General features: G+C 44.3%; 1 pseudogene; it reads right to left on the reverse strand.

Annotated features, from left to right (window-relative positions):
- Positions 1-15468: 15468 nt before the first annotated feature.
- On the reverse strand, positions 15469-16312 carry LOC147607123 (uncharacterized; annotated as a pseudogene).
- Between the last annotated feature and the right edge of the window lie 5101 nt (positions 16313-21413).

Here is a 21413-nt window from a genome sequence, read left to right on the forward strand (position 1 = left end):
GGAACACTAACCATACTGAATGGACTTGAGTCCCTCTTGAGCTCAGTTCATAAAATGAAAGGAGCAGTACACTTGGAGGCTTGATTTGATTTGCAAGACACCCGCCGATGGACTTAAGTTTGATAGGGTGAAGGCTCTAATAGAAAGAAACAATCTGAAGGAGCATGTTGTGAGGTGCTTTTGGGATGGTGATGAACAAACACTTCATTGAAAGGGGAAACCGTTCTTTGTGGTAAGATGCTGTCAACAAGAGATGGCACAACACATTTACTTGCAATATGTTGCGGCCCATGGGGGCCAATTGCCTCAAAATAGGCAGATCCCCATCTCATATGCAATGCAAATATATGTGGAGTTTGTGCTACACCAGCCTGTAGATTACAGAAGCATGCACCCTGGTGGAAGCAACGCGAGTAAGAGTCGGAACTCATGTGCTTCACAAATGTATTTTCATGAAGATGGGCTAGTAGGCTGTAGGAATATTCCAACTCCATTGCTGTCCCTAGCAGTAAGGGATGTAAGGAGGCGAATGTGCAAGTGGCAGAATCATCTGTCTCAATCACTGTGAAGCTGCCCTAGCTCAATCGCTGTGAAGCCCTCACTCTGAAGCTGTCCTAGGCTAGGGCTTCACAATGATTGAGCTAGGGCTTCACACAGCGATTGAGCTAGGGCTTCACAAGCGATTGAGCTAGGGCTTCACAGAGTGAGCTAGGGCTTCACAGTGCTAGGGTTAGGGCTTCACAGCGATTGAGCTCTTGAGCTCAATCGTTGCTGTGAAGCCCTAGCTCAATCGCTCTCTGAAGCCCTAGCTCAATTGCTGCTATGAAGCCCTAGCTCAATCGCTCTGAAGCCCTAGCTCAATCGCTCTGAAGCCCTAGCTCAATTGCTCTGTGAAGCCCTAGCTCAATTGCTTTGAAGCCCTAGCTCAATTCGCTGTTGTGAAGCCCTAGCTCAATCGCTCTTCTGAAGCCCTAGCTCAATCGCTCTGAAGCCCTAGCTCGCTCAATCACTCTGAAGCCCTAGCTCGCTCAATCGCTCTTCTGAAGCCCTAGCTAGCCCTAGCTCGCTCAATCGCTGTGAAGCCCTAGCTTGCTCAATCGCTATGAAGCCCTAGCTTGCTCAATCGCTGTGAAGCCCTAGCTCAATTGCTGTGAAGCCCTAGCTCAATTGCTGTGAAGCCCTAGCTCAATCGCTGTTGTGAAGCCCTAGCTCAATTGTTGTGAAGCCCTAGCTCAATTTTTGTGAAGCCCTAAGCTCAATCGCTGCTGCGAAGCCCTAGCTCACTGTGAACCCCTAGCTCAATCGTTGTGAAGCTGCCCTAGCTCAATTGTTTGTGAAGCCCTAGCTCAATCGCTCTGCGAAGCCCTAGCTCAGTCGCTACTATGAAGCCCTAGCTCAATCGCTGTAGTGAAGCTACCCTAGCTCAATTGTTGTGAAGCCGTCCTAGCTCAATCATTGTGAAGCTATCCTAGCTCAATGGTTGTGAAGCCGTAGCTCAATTGTTGTGAAGCCGTCGCTGTGAAGCTGTCCTAGCTAGGGCTTCACACAGCGATTGAGCTATATACACCCCTTTTCTGGTGGGAGACTTTTGGGTACACGCTTGACACTCTCCAGCAGCGCTTAGCCTTGAGAGTCCTAGCGCAGAATTGCTCTTTGGATGCATGTGAGAGAAACTGGAGTGCCTATTCTCTCATTCACACGAAGCTTCGAATCGCTTGAGCACACAACACTTAGAGTGGCTAGTGTATTGCCACGCTAACTTACGCATGTTGCGCGCTATGCATAGCATGGATATTGCTAGAGAGGTAAAATTTAAATGATAGATCATGATTCATAAATTGTAAATGGTTTATAAGTCATAGATGATAGTCTCATAGAATATGAAGCATACTAACCAATGAACAACTATGCATGTGAATTGTAATTTGTAGGTGAATGTGGATGAATTCAAGTTGTAGGTGAATTGTGGATGAATTCAAGTTGTCTGGGGAGACTTTTCGTAGTGTCCATTGGCTTGTTGATGAGGATGAGGAACAGATCTCTATAAGGAGCTTGGCAGTCAGCCAATGTCCGCTCTACTGTCCACACTACTGTGGACACTGACTGCTAAGGTCGATGAAGCCTACAGCAAGAGGGGGAGCAGGAGTCGGAGCAAAAGCTGCAGGTTTGATAGGGATGGGGAAAACACGGATGGGGGCAGGAGAAACAGGGGCCAGAGCGGGGGCAGGAGCAACAAGGGCCGGAGTGGGGGCAGGAGCTGCAAGCGCGAAAGCAGGGGCAGGAGCAGGAGCAGGAGGAGCAGGGGCGACGGGAGCAGCCGGGGCACGGGCACCTACAACACAAACATAAACCATAACTACTAATTTAAAAAAACATAGGATTGAAGATCAAAACAAATTGGACACCAACATACCACGTGCACGATGCCGCCTATAGCAAGTCCTCGAGGCGGCTGCTCTCCTCTCTTTCTCTGTGCCCGAATACATTCTCCGCCGTCCCATACTAGCAAAATTATACAATGTGTAAATAATGGCAGTCACATACATTAACGTTGACACAAACACACGCGCACGCAAAACTGACATGAATATATACTCTCTCTCTCTCTCACACACACACACACATATATATAGAGACATAATCTGTGGACCATTTAGAGATCGTAGTATGAAACTGTAACAACGGAAACACAACAATAAACAAAGGCTACTAGTGAGAGCTGTTGCCGAAGCTATCAAAGGAATATTATAAGTGTCGATATAATCTTCCATAGATAGCTCCTACAATAGCTCTCATATACAAGTGTCTTTGGGTTGTTCTATTCGCCAAGGTTGCCCTTTCAGTGCATTGTTTTATGCTATTGCGACCCATCCGTTATTACTGTATTTAGATAAACTTCTACATGATGGAGCTTTACGTGGGTTGCAAATCCCGAGAAGCGACTCTTTCTTGGTGCAGGCATATGCTGATGACTCTTTCTTTATGCCTGAGAATAATCCCATTGTTCTTTGTACTTTAATGAATACCCTCTTTCAGTTTGGACAAGCAGCTTGGCTGCATGTTAACTTTGCTAAATCTAAATTGCTGCCTCTAAAGACTTGTGATTGGCATTCTCTTTTTTGGCCAGGTCAAATTGTTATGGCTGATAAGATTGTCAGACATTTGGGTTACCCGATAGGGGACATGAAACAACAAATTCAATGGGTAATGGATAAGCTTCGATCTAAATTGCGTTATTGGAAATTGTCTACATGGCCTCTACATGTTAGATTGAGGACTGTCCAATCCATTATTATGGCCTACATCCAGTTTTATCTTCCATTGGTTTTGTGGACTAAAATGGCCATCTCTACTTTCATGTCGCAAGCCATGGAATTGTTATGGAAAACTCAGCTGAAGCATAAGGCTTTACGTTTGCTAAAAGCAGCACTAGTTTGTACACTGAAAATGCATGGGGGATTGAATATCCTCAACATTCATTATCATGTACTTGCAAGGAAAGCCACTTTGATGCTTACATTCTTTGCATAATCCCAAACATGGGCACTTATATTTGGGTTTTGCACTAAAGTAATCAAAACAAATTTACTAAAAAAAAAAGTGTATGTGTGTGTGTGTGTGTGTGTGTGTGTCATTGCCTTGGTGGCGCAAGCGGCTGAAATATATATGGGCTTCGGGTTTGCCTCTTCAAGAACGCTTGTTTCTTTGGAGATGCCTTTTAGGCATCCTGCCTGTGGGAAATATCTTGGGGAAACGACACATTGCTGATGCTATGTGTGTGAGATGTAAAAAAAACAATGAGTCAATACTACATCTTTTTTGGTCATGCCCTCATTCAAGAAATCTCAAATGGCAGATATGCTTGTCCTTGAGATATCATTTCTCTACTCGCCACTTTGGGAAACGTTTTTGGTTGTTTGGCATTCTACCACGAGGTTTGGACCAACACCGTGCCTTTTTTGTCTGGCTCCTCAGATACTGGTTCATACATACACTTTGGCATTCGCGAAATCTCCTCGTGTTTCATGGAGTTGTCAGAAACAATTTTGCAGTATTCAAATTGTCTCTTCGACAAAGTCTTCAATTTTCTACTCGAGTGGGTGATCTACCAGATCGCATCCCAGATCTATACTTTGATTGCTTTTAGGTTTTTGCCCTTTCCCTTCTGGATGGGCCTTTTCGTTGTAGCATTTTTTCCGTGTTTCCCACGCTTAATAATACAAAATTACAAAAAGTGTGTGTGTCAAAGTTTGATCTCAATGGTAAGCACCTGATGTTGGAAAGACATTCGTTTGAACGATTAAATGGTTGGTCTGTGGGTACTCTAGGTATGAGGAGTGTTGGCTTCCCCTGCTGGTTGATCATGAGTGTGGCAACAGTTCCACATCTAGCTCTTTGCCACTCCAACCTCCTCTCGACTGCGCATGGATATGACACTGCCACTGCCTTAACCCGATAAGTAGTGTATGTAGTCTCTTGCTGCTTGCACAAAATCTGCTATGGAAGATCTTCAAATTCAGTTGTAGTACTGTGTCAGCTTCATTTGTGCGGTTCATTTGCACTCCTGTCAGATGCAGCGGAATAAACGTAGCTAAGAATCTATGCTTAAGCAGATACACAACCTTGATGTGAATGGCAGAGAGGAGAGAATGAGAGAAAGAGACGACACCAGATGGGGTCCCAAACCCTCTTAGGGCCCCCCACTCCGTTACCGGGATGGTATTTGCTTTATGGACTGCACAAATGAATGTACAACTATGGGAGATGACTCCAAATGCAATGATGCGATGGTAGATGGTAGATGGTCTGGGGGCTGAAAATGGATTGCATAGCTGGCTGGACAGCGAACAGTCAAATTGCTTTCATGTCTCTACAGCAAACCTAAACTTGCAGCCACCTTGCCCCCATGATATCATGCATTTCTATATCTGCTCGTCATGCATTGCTATTGTGCCTGTTCATTTGTTATCAGGGCTTTTTACTTTTATCCAAAAGAGTCCCTGCTTTTCACTTGCTAGTGTAAGATGAAGCATTTTGGGCTATTGGCAGGTGTGCTTTGGATATATACACGTTCTTTTTTTTAAAGCATTTTAGGGCTGTTGGTGAGGTGTGCTTGAATTGGATATATACACATGTACTTCCCTTTTGTAAAGTCTTGGAGTACTTTTAAATACACTTTAAGAAGCTTCATTTCAGTTTGAAGATCAGTGCTCATGTCTAGAACACAAACACGTGCGTGCTACTGTAGTCGAAACAACACCTTGAAATATAATTGGCAAAAATGGTAGGCATTGTTGGAGTGGAAACAAAGGTAGCAACACATATATAGATGTAGCAAGCAAGCAGAGATAGAGAGAAGCACAACACTCAAAGTAGATTGGTGGGAATGAGTGAAGTATAAGTGAAGCCCGTACGTACGTTAGGACCCGGCACAACTGTGGCTCCGACAATCACCTCACAGACGAGGAAAGGAAAACTACCTTTTGGATGCTCTCTTGAACCCCCTAAGGAAGTACCAAGAACAAACCTGCAGCATCTCCCTCTCTCCCTCTCTCTCTCTCTCTCTCTAATAACAAGAGACGAGCATACCAAGAGTTCGTAGAAGGCAGTTTAGGACAACTTGTGGTCGAGGGTAGCAAGGAATGTTTAATCATCAGCAGATTGCTCTCTCTTTCTCTCTCTCTCTCTCTCTCTCTCTCTCTCTCTCTCTCTTAATGCAAGAAAGTAGAACAGCAGACAATTTGGCCTCTCTGAGACTCTCTCCCTCTCACGCGTGCGTGCGTAAGACAATAAGGACATCACTTTTATAAGAAGGAGAGCTTTTTTTACCCTTTAAGCTTTTCTACCCAACCAATAACATGGTGCCAAGTGGCACCCCTCTCCTTTCAACATTGTCCAAAACAGTTTTACAATAAAAAGGGTAAAGAAAAAAAGAAAAGATGAATGGAATGAGGAGGGAGGGAGGGTATGTCTGAATTGAAGTGGGGGTACGGCCAGTCTACATGCCACAACCATTCCTCTCAAGCTCTTCATCTTGGGTTTTCGTATGTGCAGACAGGCACTCTCTGTGTCTGTCTATTACCTATGTGGTGACAGTCTTCCTTCCATTCCCTCGTTCTTTTTTGTAGGCGTTTTCTAATAGTGTCTTTCACACAATATTGCGCAGATCTCCCATAGCCCGCTCTGCATTGGCTGCAAATTAAGTGCTCCTTCACCTCCATTACCCTCTCGTTTAGGCTCTCCTCCTCTCTCATTACAAGAGATCAACACAGCTCCATCTGCTAATTACCTTCACATCGGTTTCCTATGCCTCCTCCACCATCCTTGCTCTCTGCGCAAGCCTTTTGTACTTCCTCTACCAGAAAATACATCACTACAGTTCTATTCATCAACATGAAAACCTCTCCAAGCCCTTGCACAGACAGGGAACCTCTTATACCCTGCACCTAGTCTCTTCATCAAAAGAGCCCTTCCCTGATGCCGTTGCATTGCAGCTTGCTCTCAAGAAAGAGAATAGTGGCTACAATGTTCATGAATGCACGCAAAAACCACCCCCTGTTGTCGAAGCTGAGGGGTGCACATTCACAGCAATCTGGTTCGACAATGAAGTTGTTTACCCATCTTCATTGTCGAACCAGATTGCTGTGAATGTGCAGGAATCAGAGACAAAGGTTAAATATTGTCACTTGTCATATTGCCAAATGTGCGAGCAGCTCCCGGGCTCGGTGACACGATACAACAAGAGTTATATTGATGGGGTTTCACATTGCTTGTTAATGACATGACACATGCTTTCTCCACCGTCCTTGCTCTACCTTTCTACTTCCTCTGCCAGAAAATACATCACTACAGTTCTATTCATCAACATGAAAAACTCTCCAAGCCCTTACACAGACAGGGGACCTCTTCTACCCTCCTGCACCTAGTCTCTTCATCAAAAGAGCCCTCCCCTGATGCCGCTGCATTCCAACTTGCTCTCAAGAAAGAGAATAGTGACTACAATGTTCATGAATGCACACAAAAACCACCCCCTGTGTGTGCCAGCTGTAAAGCCCTAATTCCCCCTCCTTTAAATCCGTATACAGATGAACCGTCCATGCTACTTTGAACTGTTTGACATTTAGGGTTCACGGCCTTTTCATCCACCCAACTTACGCAGTCAAGAAGATTCATGGAAGCTTAACGTGCAGAACAAACACGTTGTGACATTTGGGTTAACAAAAAAGAAGTCTGCATTTAAGAGAGGGAGAGAGAGAGGGGGGGGGAGAGGAGGAGGAGAGAGAGAAAGAGAGAAAGAGCAGTATACCTGTGGCTTCGCGATACACCTACTCTGCCAGTGGTGGAATGACAAGCTCTATGGTGCTTGAAAATTTTGAACGATGCATATGAGTACTAATATTTAAAAACGCCCTCTCGCTTTTTCTATTTAAGCGTCAAGCTTAAGCTTCAAGCTTTGCTTTCATGTAGTGAAACAATGATACTGTGCCAAGTGGCATAATTCTCCTTCCGCACTTGTTTGCAGGTTGCAGCTCTTGCAGGTACCTCTCTCTCTCTCTCTCTCTCTCTCTCTCTCTCTCTCTCTCTCTCTCTCTCACTCCACACACACACACACACACGCTTTTATGAATCCTCCATTCTGGGCCTGTTTTCAGCACATATGTAGACAGTTCTTTGATTCTTTTCATGTGGTGGAGAATGCAAGAGTTCTCTTATTCATGTATGTACTTGAAGGGTTTTTCGTATGTGCCTCATGCTTGTGCCTTATGCTGGATTATTGTTTTCCGCACCCGTCTCGCTTAGCATTGTCCTGGCCTCAAGATTGCTCACTGCCTTAAAGCTCTCTTCAGGGAGCTTGATAGGGCGGTGTCATGTGCACAACTAGCCCATGTCCTACTCCCTCGGGCCCCCACCCTTAGAAGGAAACGTAGCCTACTAGCAGAGAGAGAGAGAGAGAGAGAGAGAGAGAGAGAGAGAGAGAGAGAGAGAGAGAGAGAGAGAGAGAGAGAGAGAGAGAGAGAAATGAAAGGAAATGAAATGTTCTATTAACGTCTACAAAAGACCAGAATGATCTATGAGACCAAAAAAGTTACAACCTGGTGGATCTGATACAATGTCTGAGTACCAAATCCCAATGCTACATAAGCTCTCGTCAGCCTAGTCTCTGCTGCTCTCCTCAGTGAAAACACTGGCCCACTAAAGACCACCCCAATGTTGAGATATCGAGCTCGTCTAGTGAGGCAGTGGCCATTGATGACCCGCCTGGGGGATAGGCCCCACACTTACACCACTGGCATGGTTGGTGAGATCTTGGGTGATATGCGGCCAGTGGGATGACAGGCTGTGTGACAGCCATTCTAGAGACTGGCATAGTTATAGCGCCAGCTCATTTAGTCGGGTTCACACTATAGAGAACCCGTGTATGTATTGGTTGAGTACCTTTCATATTATGTGTACTCTTATCTTGTATATGGTGTGTTGAGTGTTGAGTAGAGAAGAAGAAGATTTTCAGCCTCTCACCTTGTGTGTTCTCTATTAGGGTTTTGTGAGTGTGTGTGTGTGTGCTTGCAAGAGCTCAAGCTCTCTTCCCCCCTGCATCTTTTCATGGTATCAGAGCCTGGTTCGTGCTAAGGGCTGAGCTGCAAGCAAGAGAACCACAGGAAGCGGTACGAGGGTAAGAGCTGCAACTACTCTTCCCTATTCGTGTTGGTGACTACACCCTTGTCGGGAGCTCTACGGGAGGCACCGGCAAACGGTCTCTGATTGAGGAGCTTTCTTCGCGGGAGTAAAGCTATAGGACAACTATATAGTTCTATATCGGACTGTGATTTTCGGGTCGAAAACGCGTTTCGGGCGCGTCTGGACCTCCGTTTTTCAGAAAGCATGCGATTTCGAGCACTGCGGGTAAGTCATCGATTTTTTGCAGAACTCTGTTTTAAGAACTGCAGGAAGACAGATTGACTGTGCAGACACTGTGGGTGCTGCAAAGAGGTCTACAGTTGCCATTGGGTGTATGTATACACATTGAAGTCACTGGTTGTGACATTTGAGAGTACTACAGTACCACTGTGCAGAAAATACAGCAATTTGTGCAGAAAAACCAAAGTGCAGTTTCTGGTAAAATTGTGTGTTTGGCAAGATGTCTAATGATGGCATAACACAGATTGTGGCTGAGAAGCTGGATAAGAATAACTTCCATGCTTGGAGGTTCAGGTTGATGAATTTCCTGATGGGAAAAGGCTATTGGGACTACATAGAAGGTGAGCATGAAGAGGCACCGGAGATACCGGATATAAATTCGACTGCTGCAGATGTGAAAGAGTTTAAAGACTGGAACCAAGGAGCCAGGAAGGTTATGTATTGGCTATCCATTAGTATACATGACACTATGATTGGGCACATTCAGGATGCCAAGTCCCCCAAGGAGGCGTGGGACACCTTGGTAAGCTCTATGAAACAAATACCAAGGCACGTAAGATATAGTTGAAGAATGAACTTCATACTGTGGAGAAAAAGAGCATATGCGCTGAAGATAAAGGGTATTGTGGAATCCCTTGCATCTATTGGTGTGTCAGTAGATGATGATGACAAGGTGGAAGTCTGTCTACGTGGTCTCGGGCCACAATACAAGGCATTCAAGACGTCTATTCAGACTCGGGAAAACATTCCCAACTTTACAGATTTGGTGTCTATACTGATTATCGAAGAGAAGAGCTTGGGTGAAGACCAACAGTCTTCACAAAGCAAAAACAGTTCAGAGCAACAGGCCTTCTACACGAGTTCAGGAAGAGGACGAGGTAGAGGAGGCCGTGGAGGCGGTCAAGGAGGTGGGCAAACAGGTAATCAGAATTATGGCCAGCAGCAGCAACAGCAACAACAGTCCCAGAATCAACAACAACAACAACAACACGCAGGTGGAAGAGGCAAATTCAGAGGCAGGGGGAGTCAAAGAGGCCGTGGAAATTGGCAAAGGCAATATAATGATGCAAGTGAATGCTATTATTGTGGGGTAAGCCTGGACATGTGCAGGCAGAATGTTATAAGAAGCAGGCTGACATGCAAAATGGGAAAGTGCAGCAAAACAACTATGCATCCTCAAGCAGAAATAATGAGGATAATGTAAGGTTGTTTGTTATGCAGCATGTCGTTTGAATACCATGTCTGAAAATGTTGATGCAGCACAAAAAGATAATGTATGGTATGTGGATTCAGGCGCTTCGAACCACATGACGAGTCATGGGGAGTGGTTCAAGGAGATGAAAAACCCGGAAAGACCAGGTTTTGTGGAAACAGGGAATGACACTGCTCATCCAATTACCCAAGCTGGAGATGTGCCATTGTCTATGCAGGATGGCAAAGTGAAGTACCTTGCAGATGTACTTCATGTACCGAACATAACAAAGAATCTGGTTTCAGTTGGCCAGATAATTGAGCAGGGTTTGCAGGTTCGGTTTAACCCTGATGGGTGTTATGTTGAAGATTTCAAAGACAAGTGTAGGTTGGTTGCAAAAGGCAACAGAGTGGGCAGAATGTTTACATTGAATGTAGACATGCCAGAAATGAGTGCTGTGATGTTTGCAAATGGTTCAGGAATTGTTGCAGACACAGACATTTGGCATAAAAAGATTGGACATGTAAATGTGCAGAGATTGAAGTCTATGCAAACAAAAGGAATTATGACAGGGCTACCAAAATTTAAAGTGGAAGGTATGCAGAAAATATGTGAAGCATGCCAATTTGGGAAGCAAACAAAGCATGTGTTTCCACGTAACAGATATGTGAGCAGAAATGCACTAGATGTTGTGCATTCAGATGTATGGGGTCCTACGAAGACCATATCTATGGGAGACTGCAGGTATTATGTGACTTTCATTGATGACCACACAAGGAAAGTGTGGGTATATTTCATGAAGGAGAAGAGTGAGGTGTTCACTCACTTTCAGAATTTCAGAGTTTTGGTTGAAAAGCAAACAGGGAAATATGTAAAGTGCCTAAGGTTAGATGGAGGGGGAGAATACTTCTCCAATGAGTTCTCTGAATTTTTGAAGAAGAATGGTATTCGAAGACAGTTCACATGCAGATACACTCCGCAGCAAAATGGAGTTGCTGAGCAAAAAAACAGGCACATTGCTGAGATTGCGCGAGCATTGATGGAAGAGAAAAATATGCCGCATAGCTATTGGGCTGAGGCTGTTTCTACAGCAGTATACATCATGAACAGGACTCCAACTGTAGCCGTACATGATGTAACTCCAGAGGAGAGGTTTACTGGCAGAAAACCAGATTTGTCTCATCTGAAAGTCTTTGAATGCATTGCATATGTGCATGTGCCAGATGAGCTGAGAACTAAGCTGGATCCAAAAGCTGAAAAATGTGTGTTTATTGGATACTCCCTTGAGCAAAAGGGATACAGGTGTTATAACCCTGCTACACGTGAGTTGAAGGTAAGCAGGGATGTTGTCTTTGATGAAATGAGCAGCTGGTATGCTGCTGAAAAAGAAGCTGTTGGGGCTGATGTGAGTGGAAGTGTGGTTACACAGAATGCAGGTCAGCAATCACAGTCTTTGAGTGGACCAAGAGAGTCCTCGTCTAGTGGGTCTATTGATAGACCATGGAGTGGCAGGCTGCGTCATAATACCAGTCCTGCAAATGTGATTAGTACATCACATAAAGGAAAAGAGAAAGTGGTTGAGCCCCTTGGTATGCCTGACATTTCTGCAGGGCATTCTCATGTTGATGGAGAGTCTAGTGGCTCAGATATGAGCCTTGATGAGGAGCTTGGGATCCCAGCTATGAGAACACCTGGTGTAAAGAAGGCTATGGAAGCCATGAATGAAAAGCTGCGAAGATCTGGGAGAGTGAAAAATCCTGTGCAGAGATTTACCTATGATGGTTATGTGGCACATCACTATGCATATATGGCAAAGGTTGTGCAGGTTGTTGAGCCCACATGCATTGATGAGGCTGTTGGAAATGTGTGTTGGGAGAAAGCTATGGATGAGGAGATGGATGCACTATATGGAAATGAAACTTGGGATTTAGTGCAATTGCCTGAAGGCAAGAAAGCCATTGGATGCAAGTGGGTGTACAAAGTTAAACATAACAGTGATGGAAGCATAAACAGGTACAACGCTAGATTGGTAGCCAAAGGATATGCGCAGACATATTGGGATTGATTATGAGGAAACTTTCAGCCCAGTTGCCAAGATGGCAACGGTGAGAGTTGTGATAGCAGTGGTGGCTGCGTCAAAGCAATGGTCTTTACATCAGATGGATGTAAAGAATGCATTCTTGCATGGGGATTTGCAAGAAGAGGTGTATATGTTGCAGCCACCTGGTTATGAGGATGTGGGTTACCCCGAGCATGTTTACAGGTTGAAGAAAGCCTTGTATGGCTTAAAGCAAGCACCAAGAGCATGGTCTGACAAGATTTCTGAATATCTTGTCACTATTGGCTTTCATGTAGCCAATGCAGATTTCTCGCTGTATGTGAGACATGGTGATAGAAGAGTTTTGCTTGTTGTCATCTATGTAGATGCCTTGATCATTATGGGGGACCATGATGCAGAGATCTTTGATGTAAAGATCTTGCTTAGACAGAAGTTTGAGATGAAGGATCTGGGGGAGCTCAGATATTTCTTGGGTATTGAGGTGATTAGGTCGCCACATGGTATTGGATTACTGCAGAGACAGTTTGGCTTGGACATGTTGTCCAAGTATGGTATGACAGGCTGTAAGCCTATTTCTGTGCCATTGGATCAGAATGGCAAGTTGAGTGTAGACTCAGGAGAGATCTTGGAGGATCCTACTATGTACAGGAGCATAGTAGGAAGCTTGATATACATGACGATCACCAGGCCAGATTTGAGCTATGTTGTTGGGTTGGTGAGTCAGTTTATGCAGGTTCCACGGAAATCGCATTTAGATGCAGTGAGATGCATACTGAGGTATGTGAGGTCTACTTTGCATTGTGGACTATTCTATGAGACTGGGACAGAGATATGTGTACATGGGTACACAGATGCTGATTGGGCTGGTAGTATCTCAGACAGAAGATCTACCAGTGGCTTCATGTTTTCTTTGGGGAGTTCTACTGTGACTTGGAGCAGCAAGAAGCAGCCTACGGTTGCTCTATCCAGTAGTACAGAGGCCGAGTACAGAGGAGCTGCTATGGCAGCATGTGAGGTAGCTTGGTTGAGAAAGCTACTTGCAGATTTGGGTCTATCAGTGGATAGACAAGTTGTCATTTTCTGTGACAACATTAGCAGTATACAGTTGGCCAGGAACCCAGTATTTCATGCTCGTACGAAGCATATTGAGGTCCACTATCACTTCGTCAGAGAGAAGGTCTTGGCAGGAGATCTTGACCTTGTTTATGTCAGCACAGAGGATCAGGTAGCTGACATCTTCACCAAAGCATTGGGTACAGAGAAGCTCCGCAGATTCAGGGCTTCGCTTGGTGTACATGAGATGGAGTTGAGCTCGAGGGGGAGTGTTGAGATATCGAGCTCGTCTAGTGAGGCGGTGGCCACTGTGGGGGATAGGCCCCCACACTTACACCACTGGAATGGTTGGTGAGATCTTGGGTGATATGCGGCGAGTGGGATGACAGGCTGTGTGACAGCCATTCTAGAGACTGGCATAGTTATAGCGCCAGCTCATTTAGTCGGGTTCACACTATAGAGAACCCGTGTATGTATTGGTTGAGTACCTTTCATATTATGTGTACTCTTATCTTGTATATGGTGTGTTGAGTGTTGAGTAGAGAAGAAGAAGATTTTCAGCCTCTCACCTTGTGTGTTTCTATTAGGGTTTTGTGAGTGTGTGTGTGTGCTTGCAAGAGCTCAAGCTCTCTTCCCCCCTGCATCTTTGCACCCAGGCATAACAATCTGTATACTCCAGTGTATCCTGACCATACATAAATGTAGGTGCTAATCTCCTGATCCACTGTGAGGTGGTGTTGAACACCATAACCTTGGTTTTGCCAAGGTTGACAGACAAACCACTGTCATGGGCAAATCTATGTAAAGCGTCCAGGTGACGTTGCATCCCCTCCAAAGAGTCGGAGATCAAAACAATATCATCAGCATATAACAATAGTGGAATCCATGTCCTTGACAGCTGTGCACCTCTATCACCATCTGCCCCAATATAGTCGGAGACCTCATCCACATACATACCAAATAAAGTAGGAGAGAGCGGACAGCCCTCCTTCACTCCAATGGTGGAGTGAACTAGAGTAGATAAACCCTCTAGAGTGCGTACATGCCCCGCTATTAATCTGTATAATGCCATGATCCCCCATATCAGCTCTACGGGCACTCCCATCTCCTACAATTTGTGCATCAGTCTAGCTCTGGGCACTATGTCAAACGCTTTGCGGAAGTCCACAAAGCTGCAATAGATTCGTCTCCCATGTGATCTGCCCTCCTCAATGATGGCCCTGAGTGTCAAAATGTGGTCAAGAGTACTTTCTATTTCTTTAATGTATAAAGAGAAGAGCTCCCAAAATGAGGGCACTTCTTATACAATGTACAACTAAAAGTAGTGGAAAAACAGGTCCAGATGCAACTAGTCTAGCTGTTGTAGCTTAGCACAATCATATAAAGATTGACAATGATTGATGGAAGTAGTAATACTTGTCAATCTAAGGCGATTGGAATACCAGTCGATCATCAATCCACATTGTACAAAGTGCCCAAAATCTTGTCCATGCAAAGAAAGGAGCTTTGTCTGTCCATTTCCTTGCCAATCTGCCAATGATCCAGAAGTTTCTCGAAAAACATATGCTTGGAAATCTGGCAGTTAAACACACTAATAGGCGATGTAAGAACTCCTTGGAATCTATTTTCTTCTTTTAGAGAATTTTCTCTATTTGTGGAGGTATCCCAAACCAATGTAAGAATTGCAACACTATGTACACATATACACACTTTTTTAGTGAAACCACTACTTCATTAATAAAAGTAATGTACAATCATAGCTGTTCAAGAACGGGACAGCCAAGATTCAAATCAGAAACACTAGGAAAACACCTCAAGCTGTGGAAAATCAAGATCTCCATGATCATAAGAATCTCTGAGAGACTGGTAAAGTGATCCACAGAAGAAGGAAAAAGGAACAACCCTCAATTGCACCAAAATACAATGATTAGTACTTATTAATCATTGATTAGTAAATTAATCCTCTGTTTTGTGTGCAGAAAATAGAGTATGCGAGGAGTCCAAATCTGGGGCCTTAGAGTCAAATGAGCTCAAATCCTTTCAAGGCCATCAATAGCAATCAGTCTAGTATAGGATTAAGCCAAGAAACACAAGATTTGACCAAACATTGAATGCTTATTCTCTGTTTTACCAAAGTCACATGCAGATTTGATGAAGAGCTTGGATCTCACTGTAGACTTGATCAAATCAAAAACTGTCTTCACCAGCTTGTAGAACACCCTTGAAAACCCTCCCTCCTTCTCTGCCTGCCCAACTGCACGTAGTCCCTCCTTCTCTACCCATCTACTCAGCTGCTGCTCAAGTATGGATGCATACAACCGTGCCAATGTGTGTCCAATCATAATAGTACAATAATTCCCAAGCTCCATGGGGTCTCCTGACTTGAAGATAGGTACAATAGTAGATAAACTATAGAAGTAAGCTCCTCTAGAGGTCATCCTGGCTCCTCATTGCATAGGCATCTGTAGATCCCATCTATGTAAACAGAGTCCATTTCTCGGGTAAAGGTGTAGCGGGTAGGAACTACTGCCTGTGGCATATGCACTGTACTAAACTGGAAAGAGATGGTCAATGTCACAAGGGCATGATCAACTGCCACTCCAACAGGCCTAGGTCCAACAACTATGAGGTCCCAAATACTAGAGATAAAGCTCGGCTGAGCCATGACATAATCCACTGTACTAGCCCCATGTCTGTGTGGAAAGCATGTGAAACCTCTCGCTGTGCAGGGAATCTCTGTATGCCATTCAAGATGGCTAGACCATGCGTAGTCCCCATATCTATCAGGTGTCGTCCATACTCAGTGCACTGCTCATCCTGTGAATCTCTGTCAAGCCCCATGTCACTGATGTCTAGCTCTCTCAGCATCTCCTCTGAGGTGTCATAAAAAACCGTTTGGTAGTTGCCCGTGCGGGCATTGAAGTCTCCAAGAAGGATGATATCTCCATCCCTGGAAAACTTCCATATATCCTCATCTAACACTGAAAATGGGGACTCCCCTCGAGGTGCAGCGTAGACTGATGTGCTAGGAGCAAAGTAGCAATGGCAATGTAGAGGAATCTGCCGGTCTCCGCTCTCAGTCTCACCCACATGTATCTGTCCTGCTCATCTCTCCGGACAATGTGCAATGGTAGCTGTAGCTCCTCCCGAAACAACATGCGACCCCACCTGAGCCTCTACCTCCATGCTGTGACCTCATCTCTACTCGGCAGTCACTTCTTGCCACAGTGTGATTGGCTGGGCCAATGTGTTCAAGCAAAGCCCGAAACGGTGGGCTGTGTGAAGAGTTTCAAGTGCTCCATTGCGACATCGTTGGATGCCCCTGCGAGAATGGTGTTCGGCAGATCTGTGCCGCCTGTAATAGCAACTTTACACAAGAGCCCTCTAGGGCTTTGGTCGTCACTCTGCAGTTCTTCTATGTTTGATGGGGCGGGGCACTTTTCCCCTCCTTTTGTGCCTATGTTGTATCGTAAGGGGTTTTTTCCCCGTTTTTCAGCCGCCGTGATACTATGTAATTGCCATTTTGGCATTTTGAGTAATATCAATGGGTCAAAGCCCGGTGGTTTCTTTTTTTTTTTTTTTTTTTGAGAGAGAGAGAGAGAGAGAGAGAGAGATTTCAAGTGCTTAAAAAATGACAAACTTTATGAAGATACTCTCCAAGTTTAGAATTTCTACTTCCGTGTCGACTATTCTTCTCCCTCTCTCTCTCTATATATATATATGTATACATTTATATATCACTCTCTCTTTCTTTAAAATTGTTTGTACCTCAGCTTCTACCCACACAACTCATTACTGTCAGCAACCAACCTGCAATAGTTGTGCTGTGCGCTCTCAGGTAATTTGGATAAGTGCTCTCTCTTCTCATACTAGAGTTGCGTGCTTTGTGACTAGATAGAATTGTCTCCCCTCTCTCTCTCTCTCTCTCTCTCTCTCTCTCTCTCTCTCTCTCTCTCTCTCTCAGTTCTTCAAAGTCGTATACTTGGATTGTTCTTTCGATTGTTACTTATCAGCCTTCTGCTGGTCTTTCTTGTCTTTCTTATCTCAATTTTTCTTTGATTGAACCCCATGGACGACTGTTCATGCTGTCTAATTTTTGTGATGGCACATAGCTTTTTAGAATTTCTGCTAAATGTTAAAAATTGTCTACAATTAATTTAGTTTTATGGCTTTTATCCCCTGCTCACGGTCTGCAAATCCTCACATTAATGTATTCCACATTGTTTGGAAGTTTGTCAAAAGCGTCCTGTGCTTTATCTAGCAAGCTGAATCTATTGTACATGTCAATCAAGGTGCAACCGAGGAGAAGATCCTTGTCAAGTCCCTCTCTTGATATGTCACCATGTAGTTTCTGGCCTTTGTCCAAAGTCCCTAGTAAGATCTTTGTATCCTCTAATCAGTGCAGTCCAAGAAACTACATTTCGAGTGGGAAGCTTATGAAACACTTCCTCTGCTTTCTCAATAAAACCGAACTGGACATGCAAGTCAATCATGCAAGTCAATTAAGGCACTCCCAACAAAAAGGTCCTCCTCTAATCCATGTCTGGCCACCTTTGCATCTAATATTTGGCTTTGATCTGGGTCTCCTAGACCACTACATGCTTTTAAGCAGCAAACCAATGTAACAGCTATTTGTGTAAAGCCTTCAAGTCGCATCTGCCAAAAGCATCTAAGTGCTTCTTTGCACATGCTGAAATCGAGGCATACATGCCCGTCTATGCTTGATCTGCATGCATGTGAGATCATCATCGAGGCATACATGCCCATCTATGCTCGATCTCACAAGTTGTCCTGAACTGCTCACGAACTCCTGGTATGCTCGTCTCTTGTTATTAGAGAGAGAGAGAGGGAGGGAGATGCTGAAGGTTTGTTCCTTTTGCTACCCTCGACCAAGAACCTTTGAAAAGGTGAGAAGAATCTACTGGGAGAGAATAAAGGGTAGCATGAGAAGATTTAGGAGGTGTGGAGATATTCTGGGAGAGGTGGAGAGAATCAAGCAAAAGAGGTGGAGTGAATCAAGGAGAAATCAGTGGGATTAGATGCTTGGATGTAAACTCTATAAATTGAGCCATTGGCCTAATGAGAATTTGCTGGTTTTTTATTATCCATGCCTACATTAAGCTATTAGTTAATTACTCATTAATCACATCTTAATTATCATCTAATCACCTTGTTAATGATGTTGATTCTAGCATTTGATCCACCATAGCTCGTCACATTGCTGTAATTTTAACATGGTATCAGAGCCAAGCCTAGAATCCATCAAGTTTATGAGCCCATTATCTAGTTAATCAAGATTAGTAGATAATTAGGAAATAATCAATTTTTTAGTTATTTTCAAGAAGCTTTCTGTACCCCCAGCCAGTGGAGGAGCTCCCTCTCCTTGTAGGCTAAACATTGACCCCTTATATGAGGTGGAAGATAGGGGTAGAGGTCCTTATATGAGGTGGAAGATAGGGGTAGAGCTCCTTATGTCCTGCCTTGTGACCTCCAATCTCATCCATCCAATCTCATCCGATTGTATGGGGGTTGGACCTCATTGTATAAGACAATGGGCCCATTGCCAATAGTGGATCTTGTGAGACCTCCTTATATCTTGACATGCAATCTCATCCAAATGCCATTGTATGGGGTGGATCCATTAGATGAGGTGCGCATATTGTATAGGGCGGACCCATTATATGAGGTGGACCCATTTTATGGGGCGGACCCATTATATTAGGTGGACCCATTGTATGGGGTGGGCCCATTACCTCTAAGTGACCTATTATATGAGGTGGATCTATTGTATGGGGTGGATCCATTATATGAGGTGGACCCATTGTATGATGTGGCCCCATATATGAGGTGGGCCCATTACCTCCAGTGGACCCATTATATGAGGTGGGTCCAGTATGTGGGGTGGACCCCCATTGGAACCCATTATATGAGGCTTCCTGAGAAGGAAACTTTTCTCGAGAAGATCAAGAAAGTCTCTAAACATGAGATAATGTTAAAAAGCTTGGACCCATAGGTCCACTACCTATACATATGTCTCCACTACAACTATATATGGGTCCCCTATCTATACATATTGGTCCAGTCATTGTATAAGGATGGACTTATTCCATCAAGGGGGGACCCATTCTATAAAGGGTGGTCACAGATGCCAACTTCCATCATCATTGTAAAGCTAGAAATCTTGGCTTGTTCCTAATTCTCTTCTATCTCATCATCTTCCTTGAAGATGATGACTTGTCTACGCCTTTCAACAGCGTGGTTATAGCGATTGTATTGATCTACCCAAACCCCACGAAGGGACTGACAGATGGAAAGCGATGCTTTACGAGCTCCACGTGGAGATGAAGAATGAAAAACACTTCCGATGCAGATATGGCTGTGGAGAACATTATGGCATAGATCGCTTTAACAAACACATGCCTAGACGTCATGGCTGGGAATATCCGAAGCTTGGGGTTGGGAAGAAAGTGCCTCCAAAATTTCTGAGTGGAAGACCGTCTGTAATGCTTGGAAAACTAGTCTGTAAGCCTCATGTTCATGCCGTCGCTTTCGGCTTTCAAGGTTTTTGTGAAATATGTTACGTCGCCAATGAATGCCACCCTCAATTCCTACTTGGGTGGAACTTTTGTTAAGTCAAGTATGGCTATAGGCTTTGGATTGTTGCTTTTGTGTCTTTTGTTAAGTCAAGTATGGCTAGGCTTTGGATTGTTGCTTTTGTATCTTTTGTTGACTCAAGTTGTATATTGGAGTGGCCTTTGACCTGTTGCTCTTAAGTTGGATACTGGTGCCCTTGTAGCTTTTTGAATTGTTGCCCTTGTAGCTTTTGTTAAGTCAAGCTAGATACTAGAGTGTGTTTTGAACTGTTGCCCTTAAGTAAGTAATGAAAGACTCGTTGAAGCTCCAAGAGCAAGATAGGAATGAGAGAGTGCTCTGCAGGCTTTTTGCAGACATTCTCACCACACCGTACACATGTCCTTGAGGCCTATCCCCGTCTTTGCTCCCAAGATCAAAATGTGTAATGGTGTAATGCCATAGAATGATGAACTATGTTTCATAGGTTATACCTCATTCACTGTGCTATTGTAGTGTCCTTGATGGCCTTGACATTGACTCTTGTGAGATAATGCCGAAACCCCTTTTTGAAAGAGTTGTCACAATCTCAATTTACATTGAGAATGTGAAGACCAATTCTCAATTTACATCATGAGAGAGAGAGAAAGAGAGAGAGAGAGAGCTATTTCTATGTAGATTGAGTTCTTTGTGTTTTTGCAGAGGATGCTAATTATCATATAATACCTTCTTATGTTCCAAGTAGAGGTTTGAGATTTCTAGCTTGAGTACTTTGTGCTTTTTGCAGAAACAACCCCTCTTCCTTCGCCACCAGTAGAGGCGATACCATCTCCTCCCTCGCCGCCGCCGCCACCAGCAGTAGCAGCGCTACCATCGTCGCTCTGCCACCACTAAGTGGTGTGTGTGTGTGTGTGTGTGTGTGTGTGTGTGTGTGTGTGAGAGAGAGAGAGAGAGAGAGAGAGAGAGAGAGAGAGAGAGAGAGATGAAATGAAATGATATATTAATGTCTTCAAAAGGCCAAAATGACCTACCGATTCGGCTACATTCCAAGGAAGATGTCTACTCGTTCCCCTGAAGATTTGGGGAAGGGACCCTAGAAAATATCATTATAGCTGTGTCCCTTGCCCAGATTTTCAAAAAGGGTCATGTAGCGATGGTGATGCATGTAGGTATGTGCATGAGTTTTATTTCTGCTGCCCGCGACATGAGGAACACTTTCTACAGTAGTGATGAATTCAAGAGAGTGCCAAATCATTAATGGGTGCCTACATCCATCCACATCAATCCACATTAACCACACATCAATCCACTGGACAAGCAGGACATAGTCTCTGTCATCTATGTATCGTTTGGAACCTTAGCAATCATGAATGTAGAGCAGATAAAGGAGCTTGCAATGGGTTTAGAAGCAAGCAAGCAGCCGTTTATATGGGACCCTTGGAGCGACCATAGAACACGCCATAGTCCAAGGTGCCACTGATATACCTGAGGGTACGTGTGGCACACTGCCAATGTTGCTGACGAGGCTTAGTGGAAAATGAACTCAAAATGGACACAGCAAAGCAGATATCTGGTCTGGAATAAGTAAGCCACACAAAATACTGTTCCTGATCAAACAGTGGT

Source organism: Cibotium barometz, chromosome 56 (assembly GCF_041138505.1).
Source record: "Cibotium barometz isolate CiBa-2024 chromosome 56, ASM4113850v1, whole genome shotgun sequence".
Lineage (NCBI taxonomy): Eukaryota > Viridiplantae > Streptophyta > Polypodiopsida > Cyatheales > Cibotiaceae > Cibotium > Cibotium barometz.